Below are 12,152 nucleotides of genomic sequence, written 5' to 3' on the forward strand. Positions count from 1 at the left end.
TTTGTCTCCTTTAAGTACATGCTTTCTTTTACTTAGCTTAAACAACAGTTCTTTGAAATGGATAACCATAATTTAAATTTATGAATTAATAAATGCAGGGACTGGAATATTGAATGACTAGTTTAAGATTAAAAATCTGGAATTTATGTCCACAGCTATTATCTCAAAATCCCATGCTCTTCCTGGATATCATGCTGGCTCTAAGTATAGAAGATTCAGTTAATGCCATTGTTTGAGGATACATGGATATTCAGTTCTGCTCTCTCCCAGAATACTTAATAGGCACACGGCACTTTGGAAAATTCCTGAAGAAAGGACATTATGACCCTATCCTTCTTCAATCTTCTATATTCTTTCTGCTTTCTCAGAACAGCTGTGCTAACAGAGATTTTATTNTGCCCTGGTTTGGAAAGGGGCCCAGGACGGGCCCCTGATGGAGTTTCCCGAAATCGGGTTCCCTTCTTTATCAAACTTAGAGTGACATTGATTAGCCCAATGTTTTCCTTTTTTACATTTTGGATATATTTTGGGCTCAACAGTTTTCTTTTTTCCCCTATCTGGCGGCCTGACTCGCTATTTTTTCTACATTCTTTTTTAGTAATACAATGCTTCCCACAGTTAAAACAAGCTCCAGGAAATGGAGTATTTCCTTCATCCACTCTCAGTCCTGCCATTGCCTGTGCCAACAAAGTAGCTTTATGCAGATTACCTCCGATACCATCACAGGCCTTGATATAATCAACTAAATGTGCTTTCCCTCTGATAGGTCGCAGAGCAGCCTGGCAATCGGGATTAGCATTGTCCAAAGCTAATAACTGCAACACTATATCCTGAGCAGCCCAATCTGCAATCATGTTTTAAGAGACCCCTGTAACCAAGCTATAACATCAACGTATGGTTCTCTTGGTCCCTGTTTTATAGCACTAAAGGAAGAGTAAAATCACCTGAAGTGATTTTTTCCCAAGCTCTAATGCATACTCTGCTAAACTGTTCTGTGTCGTCATCCTGCATGACCACTTGTGCATCAAAACCAGCCCAGCCACCAACTCCCCAAAGTTGGTCTGCAGTTATATTAATTTGAGGTTGGGCCTGGACATTGTGAGCAGCCTGAATGGAAGCTTCGTCTGCCCACCAAGTCTTAAATTATAAGAGCTGAGCAGGAGTTAGACAAGCTCGAGTAAGAGCATCCCAGTCGGTAGGTATCATCCGACTGGAAACAGCAACATTCTTTAACAGTCCCATTACAAAAGGAGAGCCTGGTCCATACTGATTTATAGCTTGTTTAAATTCTTTGAGTAATTTAAAAGGAAAAGGCTCAAATGTAGCTATAATATTTCCCTGTTGATCTGGGGTTGTATTCTAACAGGGAAGTGCCAAGCCTCTATATCACTCTCTCGTCTAGCTTGCTGAATTCATGCCTGAATAGAACTAAGAGCAGTCACTTGAGGAGCTGCTCAAACAGTCACTGGGGCAACTACTTTTCACCCAGTGTCTTCCGGGAAAGAAAGATCTGGAGGGCCTTTTCTTCAAAATAATAATGAGGGGTGCAGAAGGGTAGGGATGAACCTCTCCCTCCTTTGCTGCTTTAGCTTTAGCTGGCAAATAAACATGCTCTGTAACCTCTTCTGTTACTTTGCTATACTCTCATTCCTCCTCATCATCATTGTGAAAAGTTCCAAGGTAAAACGAACCAGACTCCACACCTGTCCCATCATTACCCTGATGCTTCCGAGCTCCCCTTCTTACTCACCACGGGGATTGCTTTAAGAGTACTTGGGTGTCCCCAGCTTAGTTCCATGTTTTCCAAGCATCGCTCCAGTGACCCTTTGACCTAGATTCGAGCCCCATGATGTGTCCATCCCCCCATGATGGTCCATCCCTGACCAGTTTGGTCAGGGAGACCCTAACCCAGCGGTGCTAGAGGAATTAAAGACACACACACAGAAATAGAGAGGTGTGAAGTGGGAAATCAGGGGTCTCACAGCCTTCAGAGCTGAGAGTCCCAAACAGAGAGTTACCCACATATTTATTAACAGCAAACTAGTCATTAGCATTGTTTCTATAGATGTTAAATTAACTAAAAGTATCCCTTATGGGAAATGAAAGGATGGGCTGAATTAAAGGAATAGGTTGGGCTACTTTACTGCAGCAGGAGCATGTCCTTAAGGCACAGATCACTCATGCTATTGTTTGTGGCTTAAGAATGCCTTTAAGTGGTTTTCCGCCTTCGAGGCGGGGGGCAGAGGGGCAGGTGTTCCTTGCCCTTATTCCCATAAACCCACAACCTTCCAGCTTAGGCATTAGGGCCATTATGAACATGTTACAGTGCTGCAGAGATTTTGTTAATGGCTAGTTTTGGGGCCAGTTTATGGCCAGATTTTGGGGGGTTTGCTCCTAACAGGGTGCTAACTGACCAGCTCACCATGCCACGTCTCAGCAACACCACATCTGAGTTCCCAATCTTCCTCCTAACAGGCTTCCCCGGGCTGGAGGCCTTCCACATCTGGATCTCAATTCTCTTCTTCCTTCTGAGCGCAGTTGTTCTCTTAGGGAACAGCATGATCCTATTGGTTGTTATCTGGAGCCAAACCCCATGAACCCATGCACTATTTTCTCTTCATGCTATCTATCACTGACCTGGGACTGACCCTCTCCACAATGCCCATGACACTCAGTGTCCTCTGGTTCAATGCACGTGAAATCACCCTCAATGCATGTATCATCCAGCTCTTTTCCTTCACAGCTCTGGCTTTATGGAATCCTCAGTACTGATGGTCATGGCTTTTGACCGCTTTGTTGCCATTTGCAGACCCCTCAGATATGCTACCATCCTGACAGACTCCAGAATTCTAAAGATTGGTGTAGCAATAGTTCTAAGAATGTTGATCAGCCTCTGTTCATCCCTCTTTCTCATTAAGAGACTGTCATTTTGCAAAGTCAATGTCCTTTCCCATTCTTACTGCTTCCACCCTGATGTACTTAAGGTTGCATGTTCTGATTCAAGAATGAACAGCTATGGAGGCTTAGTTGTTCTCATTCTGGTCACCAGGGTTGATACACCATGTGTTGTGTTTTCCTACATCCTGATAATCCACTCTGCACTAAACATCACCTCTTCAGAGGGATGGAGGAAGGCCTTCAACACTTGTGGATCTCACATTGGGACAGTTGCAGTCTTCTACATTCCCTGGATTGTCCTTTTCAGTGGTCCACAGATTTTCCATAAGCTTTACCACATGTCCACCCACTATTGTCCAACATCCATTTCCTTGGACCCCTGTGCTGAACCCCATCATATATCGTGTGAAGACTAAACAAAGCTGCAGGGCTATCCTCAAGCTCTTTCAAACAAAATAAAAGAAATGTGGTGGGGACTGTTCTTCCTGCTGGGGTCTACCTGATCCAATTATACTCTGTTGCATTTCTCCTCCATGCCAACCCATATTTCTTCTCTAGTAACAAAAGAAGAACAGTAATGTTTACTGAGCACCCACTGTCTTCAAGTTCTGCATTTGTCTCCTTTAAGTACATGCTTTCTTTTACTTAGCTTAAACAACAGTTCTTTGAAATGGATAACCATAATTTAAATTTATGAATTAATAAATGCAGGGACTGGAATATTGAATGACTAGTTTAAGATTAAAATCTGGAATTTATGTCCACAGCTATTATCTCAAAATCCCATGCTCTTCCTGGATATCATGCTGGCTCTAAGTATAGAAGATTCAGTTAATGCCATTGTTTGAGGATACATGGATATTCAGTTCTGCTCTCTCCCAGAATACTTAATAGGCACACGGCACTTTGGAAAATTCCTGAAGAAAGGACATTATGACCCTATCCTTCTTCAATCTTCTATATTCTTTCTGCTTTCTCAGAACAGCTGTGCTAACAGAGATTTTATTTCTGAGTATAATAGACTCTTAGGAGACATGTCACAGGCCATGAGCTCCCTCTGTGAATCTCACTGAGATTCCTCCACAGAGGGAGCTCATGGCCTGTGACACAAGAACCCTAGATTTGAGGGAATCTAGGGTTCTAGTTGCTGGAGTAGTGAGATGCTACCATATGCACAATTCACTCTTAAATAAGGAAAATGGCTTCTAAGAGGCAGAAGCTCAGTCACAGAAGCATTTTACCAGTAATGGCATTGCTTCTCAAATATGCCTAATTTTCCGTTTGTGACCTGGTAGATAACTGTGCAGAAAAAAATAATATCTGTATACGTATCCGAAAAAGCATTATACCCTTTTACTTCCCTTATTACTTTTTTAAACATTTGGTACAGTCAACTACAGAAACAGCAATTACAACACAGTTGGCATTGTCAAAAGAAAAACCTTAATTCATCATTGTCAAAAGAAAAGAATAAATTCATCTTGATCTTTAGAGGTGCCAGTTTGGGTTTAAGTATTTTGAAGTGTAGGAAGATGAGAGTTGGGCTCCAAAACAAGGTGTTTTCTCAGTATTCTCAGTGTGATTTCATTCAATGAAATGAATGAACAGTGTTTTGTTGACCCTTTCTCACCTCAAGTAGACAACATATTCAATGTTGTCAGTATGTGTTGAATGGACGGATGGATGGAAGGATGTAGAAGGGGACCACAGCTATGATTATGTAACTTTTGACCATGTTTCAGTTTTTGCCCTGGTGTTACCTAATGCATGAATTCCCAGCAAGCCTGCATGGTAGAGAATAAGGGCCTGATTCTCTCTTTGTGATTTTCCTCCACTTGTCTATTCACGGGTAAGTGAAAGTAAAGGGTTGGTTTGGATTTCTCTAAAACAGCTACTCATATCAGACATTTGGCTAAGAAGCCTTGTCGAAAAATAATCGTGTCTAATTTGAATGAGTGACGTGGGGATGTTGAATATATGTAACTGAGGTTAGAGATTGTTGTGTTTCCATGTGGCAGTTTTGTTTCGCAAAATTTTAAATCAAGATGAATTTCAGATTGATTGGTTGATTTATGTTTCTAAAGCCTCTTCTCTTACATTTTATTATAATTAAATTGCAAAATGGCTCATTCTCTAATTATTTCCATCTGGAAAATAAAGTGCTTTTGGGATCTCTGCTTTCTTTCTCTCTCTCTTTCTCTCTCTCTCTTTCTCTCTTTCTCTCTTTCTCTCTTCTCTCTTTCTCTCTTTCTCTCTTTCTCTCTTTCTTCTTTCTTCTTTCTTTCTTTCTTTCTTTCTTTCTTTCTTTCTTTCTTTCTTTCTTTCTTTCTTTCTTTTCTTTCTTTCTTTCTTTCTTTCTTTCTTTCTTTTCTCTTTCTTTCTTTCTTTCTTTCTTTCTTTCTTTCTTTCTTTCTTTCTTTCTTTCTTTCTTTCTTTCTTTCTTCTTTCTTTCTTTTGNCTTTCTTTCTCTCTCTCTTTCTCTCTCTCTCTTTCTCTCTTTCTCTCTTTCTCTCTTCTCTCTTTCTCTCTTTCTCTCTTTCTCTCTTTCTTCTTTCTTCTTTCTTTCTTTCTTTCTTTCTTTCTTTCTTTCTTTCTTTCTTTCTTTCTTTCTTTCTTTCTTTCTTTTCTTTCTTTCTTTCTTTCTTTTTTTTTTCTTTCTTTCTTTCTTTCTTTCTTTCTTTCTTTCTTTCTTTCTTTCTTTCTTTCTTTCTTTCTTTCTTTCTTCTTTCTTTCTTTTGAGGTGGAGTCATGCTCTGTAACCCAGGGGGGAGTGAAGTGGCGCCATCTCGGCTCACTGCAAGCCCTGCCTCTCGGGTTCCCGCCATTCTCCTGCCTCAGCCTCCCAAGTAACTGGGACTACAGGCGCCCGCCACAACACCCGGCTAATTTTTTGTTGTTTTAGTAGAGACGGGGTTTCACTATGTTAGCCAGGATGGTCTCGATCTCCTGACCTTGGGATCCACCCGCCTCATCCTCCCAAAGTGCTGGGATTACAGGAGTGAGCCACCGCACCCAGCCCTATATTCTTTAAATAGAAATCTCCAGAAGATGCAGGTAGCAGGTTCCTGACTATATTCCTATTCTTCGAAAGGAATAGAGCTACACATGCTAGATTATCATGTATTATAGCAGTATACAAGTTGATTTCCTGAAGGCAAAGATTTTTTTCTATTTTTCTATTTTTATTTTTATTTATTTATTTTTTTGAGATGCAGTCTCACTCTGTCACCAGGCTGGAGTGCAGTAGCGTGATCTCTGCTCACTTCAACCTCTGCCTCCAAGATTCAAGCGATTCTCCTGCCTCAGCCTCGCAAGTGGCTGGGGCTGGGACTACAGGCGCCCACCACCACACCCAGCTAATTTTTTGTATTTTTAGTAGAGATGGGGTTTCATCGTGTTAGCCAGGATGGTGTCAATCTCCTGACCTTGTGATCTGCCCGCCTCAGCCTCCCAAAGTGCTGGAATTACAGGCATGAAGGATATCCCTTTTAAAGAGGAGGAATTCACACAGAATATGCTTACTTGGTTCAATAAAATATTTATGGAATACATATTATGTAGCAGGTGAAGAATTAAAATGACAATATAGATAAGAAGATTGCATATATAACAAGAGACCTGTTAAATATATAACATTTGATATTTAAATAGATGGATATGTACATATTGAAAATTACAGTACACAATTATATTTAAGAAACAATTAGGCCAGGTAAGGTGGCTTACACCTGTAATCCCAGCACTTTGGGAGGCCAAGGTGGGCAGATCACAAGGTCAGGAGATTGAGACCATCCTGGCTAACACAGTGAAATCCTGTCTCTACTAAAAATACAAAAAATTAGCCTGGCGTGGTGGCATGTGCCTGTAATCCCAGCTACTTGGGAGGCTAAGGCAGGAGAATCTCTTGAACCCAGGAGGTAGAGGTTGCAGAGGCTGCACTGAGCTGAGATTGCGCCATTGCCCTCCAGCCTGGGCAACAGCACAAGATGCCGTCTCAAAAATATAATAATAATAAAAGAGAAACAATTAATTGTTAAATAGTTTCATTTCAGATTTTGAGGAAAAACTCAGCATATTTAGGATGTTCCTGGAGTTTCTCCCATTTCACTCTGGGATTCAATGTTTTGACAGTAGGTCACGCTTAGAAATGGGCCTCTCAGTCTCTCTTTGTTCCGGAAGAAGGGATGTAATTGCTATTTGGAGGAAGACATAAGTATTGGTAATTGTATGAGATCAAATCAGGCCATAGTTCTCTTCTCCAGAATGAGGGTGGTATATGAGCAAAGATGAGTAGGAAAGGGCCCTGGTAAGAACGTGGTAAGTCAATCTGATGGTCTCGTCTTCTACACACCCTCTTCACTTCCACAAATGATCAATACACATGTTGCCTCCTGCCATAGGCTCTTAACGGCACTCCGTGAGTAGTGATTCACTTTTCTAGGTTATCCATGCCAATTCAATATTTCTTCATGCACATCATGCTTATTAGTATGTTCATAGCTTAATAGTTCCTGACATTTAAAAATAAAGGTGCTAAGGTCTTCAAATAATGCATCTCATAACTGATATACATTCAGAACTTTGTATATAAATATCTCTGATATTTTTAATTTTATCTTAACTGCTACCTTCAAAGTACATTATGCTGCCTGAATAAACCTTATATTTAAAACACCTAATATTCCAATATCCTGCTTGTTATGACAGTTATTCTCAATCGTTTCATCAATCAATAATCATTTCTTGAGCACCTACTGTGTGCCAAGCCCTGATAAATCTGAAGGATGCATAAAGAGTTACAATTTGTGCTTCTAGAATCTTAGAATCTACCATAGTAGGCAAAATAGATTCAAACGCCTGCAATGCAGTCAAGTACAGGTGTTAATAGTTGTGGCTATGAACAGAAGTGGGACATAATATTCCAACCTAGGCAGCTGGGCTCATTTTCGAATTAATCCTTTAGATTCCAATAAGACTGTTGATTGACACCTTATCCAAGTCTGAGACCAAGTTTTTTTTTTTTTTTTTTTTTTTTTTTTTTCTGGTAGAGGACTCCATAACCCATAATTGAAGAGAGTTTTACTTAGTTGTGCCTGAATCTTGATCTCTGTTGGAGTATTGAGGTCTTGCCCTCATCTCTCCTGATCAAGTGCCCACTGTGTACCCTAGGTCTAGTGCAAAGCAGCTGCCTTATTTCTCTGTATTTTAGATCACTCTCTTGGTTCATTATATTTTTAGTACTCTCATAACAAATTGTTCCTGCCTTGTTACCAGCTTTTGCTCTCATTGTTGGAATTTATTTTGCCTTGTTTCTCTTGTGAGTTTCTTAAAAGTGGAGTTTTCCATTTCTTTATGGCTGAAATTCTTAGAAAAGTGCAAGATGCAAAATAATTTATAATGAATTGAGTATTTCAAAAAGTTTGGGCTCTAGGACTAGGTCCCCTATGCTTGTGTCTTGAGTCCTCCAGTGTTGGGTTCCAGATTTTTTTTTTTTTCTCAGATTCCTGCTGCCCAGTAGGAAACACCTCACTCCCAGAGTCCTTCCCAGCTTAACTTTTCCCTCTGCTATCTGCTTGTTTTTCTAGCAATCATCCTATCGAATTGCTTAGGTTTTCTTTGGGTCTTTAGAAAAGCATAATGTAGTGGATTCTGAGATTTTATAGCCTGAGTTCAAATCCTGGATTTCACCTACTAGCTATGTAACCATGTTCAAGTTAATTAACATATGCTTCATATTCCTCATCTTATCTGTACAATGGAGATAATAGCAGTAATACCTTATAGAAGTGACAAGAGGGTTTAATAAGTTAGTATACTGATAACAATAATAACAGAGTCTATACTTAAAAAGTACAAGTGTTTGACTATTATTGTTAACTCTGTTACTACATATACCAGAGCATATTGTAATTAGGACTTTGTCCATTGACTTGTTTGCAAGACTACATACTTCTCAAGGGAAGAGTCTAATTTTCATTGTATCCCTGGTGCCCAGCTGGCACAAAGTAGGTCTGTAATAAAACTATTATTTTAATTTTAATTGAATCTTTACTTATAAAAAGATATATTTCTAATTTTTTGTTTCTCTGCACAATATCCAGGGAAAATTGGCCCAATCTAGCATATTTGTTTATGGAAATGACCGCTGTTATGCTTGGGATTTATAGTCAGATATTTTGTACATCTAGATAATTCTTGGCCAAAATTGTGGGGAGGGATTGACAAATGGATCCTGCGCAATAATTCGCTTTATTCTACATAGCAGTCCCGTAAGTCAGCTTTCTCTCTCCTACTTAAATTTTATTGCATTGCATCATTATTAAATTGTCTTGGGTCTTATTTGAGCTAGACTATTAAAACTTTGTAGTTTATTCTTCCTGAGAGTATAGAAGCTGGGCATTACATAGCAGAAGACATTGAAAATTAGGAAAGAGAATGGTAAAAATTGGACTTCCCAAAGCATGGCTTCTACTTGGAAAGTAGAGTTAAAAGTCATTAAACAGAGATAATATTTAGATATTCTACTAAACATGTTGACTTTCTGGCACATTCATTTTGGTTATTAATTATGAGGTTGTTAGAGTGTTCTTTGGGTGGTTATAATTGACAAGTATTTTCCACCCCTTGCCCACTTGTGCATGTCTGGTTTAGTGCTTTTGATTAAATAAGCAGAATAAAATAGAAGAATCATTTGAGAATAGAAGTATGAACACACATGCACTCACATGGCTATACTTTAAAAGTATGTGCTCACACTAACACAAACTCACACTTCAATTTACAAAGACAGACACAACCTGAAATAACACACAAATAGCAAATAATGATAATTATGGAATTATTTCCTTTGGAGGCAACTTATTTCTTAAAAAGGAAGAGTTTTTAATGGGCCGAAGTACAAAACACCCTACTGCCCTACCTCCGGTCCCTAACAAACCCTTAGCAACATATTTAGGGAGAGATATTTTTGACAAACAGTAATTTTTCTAAGACAAGAACAACCAGGTCACTATAATATCTGGTTTGATAATTTTAAGTGACTTTGAGGGTAAAGGGCCTGGTTTGTGGGGTATGCAGATTTTCTCTGTTGTCCTGAGGAAAGAACGAGAGAAGCAATATCCATTTTCACTGTCTTAGGTCAAAATAAGAGAACACTCACTCCTCAGTGGAAGGCACTACTTATCAGTAGTACTTGGGTCATTAGAAAACGTGAAAACCAGATAGAGAGTTAAAAATCAAAACCTGAAAAGCAATCCTAGTGTCTTGGTAAAACATGAACTTCTGTTATCACATACATGGCTTACAGTTGGGAAAACAGTGATCCTTTAGCTGCCTGAGGTTGGTCACAGGTCTTTAGATGGACACACAGAGAAAAGAAGAAGGAGCAGGGATTATATATGTTGTTGTTTTTTCATTGTATCAGAACTTACTGGATACTTGCTATGGCCAGCCAATTGATAGCTCTTTTATATGTTTTATTATTGCTCTATAAAATGAACATATTCTCTTACCTTTGTATCAGTAAAAACAAGCGACTAAAATTAGAGTGATTATCTCAAGTGAAACAACTAATAAGACTTAAATAACAGATTTAAGTGACCTAGCTTACTGTTAATTAAACCCATGTGCTTCCAATAACCCATTTGAATGGGCTGGTGTGTTTAGAAGCAGTATCTACAATACAAATAGTATTCTATTCTATTCCTACTTTTACATAAATCATCTCATTTAATTTTATAATCACCCTTTGATGTAACTATGGGCACGAATAATTCCAGATATTATAAATAAATTGAGGTCACGTTTCCCCTGTAATTTCATTGGCTATTACCTCTAGTTCTTTACTGTGATAACTCAGAGTCTCTGGTTCAAATCTCCTTGAGGAACATAGAAGCAACCAAACTGTTTGGTATTTCTAATTGTTTTCATATCAGCTAAAACTTATGGCTTTTACAAATTGATAAAAAATGAGAGACATAAATAAATGAATGATTCAATTAATTTTGCTTGCTTTAATTAACATAAATGAAGAATCAAGGCAGTCTTAGGAAAATCCAGAATGTAGGATTATTCCATCCACTTTCCTAAGACATTCTATGTCTGTGTTGAATCAAGATAACTTAGACAACATTTTAAAAACAGTACCTGAATAGGGAAGCATTACATTTTTCATGCCATAGTTTCCTGGATCCTTGCTCTTCAAGGGTTTACATCCTGATAATTACTCACATAGATTATTTCATGAAATTTTCCTTAAATAAAATTTAATAACAGGTTGGGATGAATTTGGTTATTTGTACGTCTTTGGTCCTTGACTAACAGGAATAAAGAAAATCAAGTTGGTGATTCTACGGCAGGAAATTTTCCCACAAAACTCTGTACTGTGTTTTCTTGGATATGCTTAGTCTTTACTCCACAGGTATTGAACATGGAAGGCACTAATGAGTAGAGAATGCTCAAGGAGATGGGAGTCACTGTGAGGGTATGGTAGTAGAAGCAATAAGAGAAAAAGAAGAACTGGGATGTGCAGGAACAGGGTGACACAAATGTGAAAGGCATATATTCTAAATACCTTGGGCAGAGATTCTCTGCAGGTAGCTATAGCACAGCCTGCAATGTATGATGTCTGTGGTTCTAATGACAAATATATCAAATCCAACCACAGAAAAGGCCCTAAGAGACCACAGGTACGGACTATAGATGTGATGTCTGCACATACCAGGTTCAGCATGATCACTTGCTCATAGTAGCTCTAGGGGAAGATCTAGTTGAGGCAGAAGGGCATCTAGGAGAACATGAAGCAAAAGGGCTCATTCACAGTGTACTCTGTGTCATTTTGAGAAACACACTCACCTGTCCAAACCCAAAGAACAGACTCAGAGACATGGAGAACAGTAGATGCGAGACTTTTAATGGCGGTCTTGCAAGATCAGGTCTCTGGTGGGCAGGCACACCTGGTAGAGTCACAACAAGCAATTTATCCCCTAGTATGCAAGTCCCTCCCCTAGTTCCTCATAGGTTGAGTACTATGAGGTTACAGTCTTCCCAGATGTTGCATAAATTTCTTTTCTTGGTCTTTATTGGTCGTTGTGTTGGGGCTTTAGGTATTTTCTTTTTTATTTATTTATTTATTTAGTTTTTATTATACTTTAAGTTCTAGGGTACATGTGCATAACGTGCAGGTTTGTTACATATGTATACTTGTGCCATGTTGGTGTGCTGCACCCATCAACTCGTCAGCACCCATCAATTCA

General features: G+C 39.0%; 1 pseudogene; it reads left to right on the forward strand.

Moving 5' to 3' along the window:
• Window positions 1-2,423: 2,423 nt before the first annotated feature.
• Window positions 2,424-3,314, forward strand: LOC108544051 (olfactory receptor 51F1-like; annotated as a pseudogene).
• The last annotated feature ends 8,838 nt before the right edge of the window (window positions 3,315-12,152 follow it).

This window comes from Rhinopithecus bieti, unplaced genomic scaffold (genome assembly GCF_001698545.2).
Source record: "Rhinopithecus bieti isolate Rb0 unplaced genomic scaffold, ASM169854v2 scaffold_648, whole genome shotgun sequence".
Classification (NCBI taxonomy): Eukaryota; Metazoa; Chordata; class Mammalia; order Primates; family Cercopithecidae; genus Rhinopithecus; species Rhinopithecus bieti.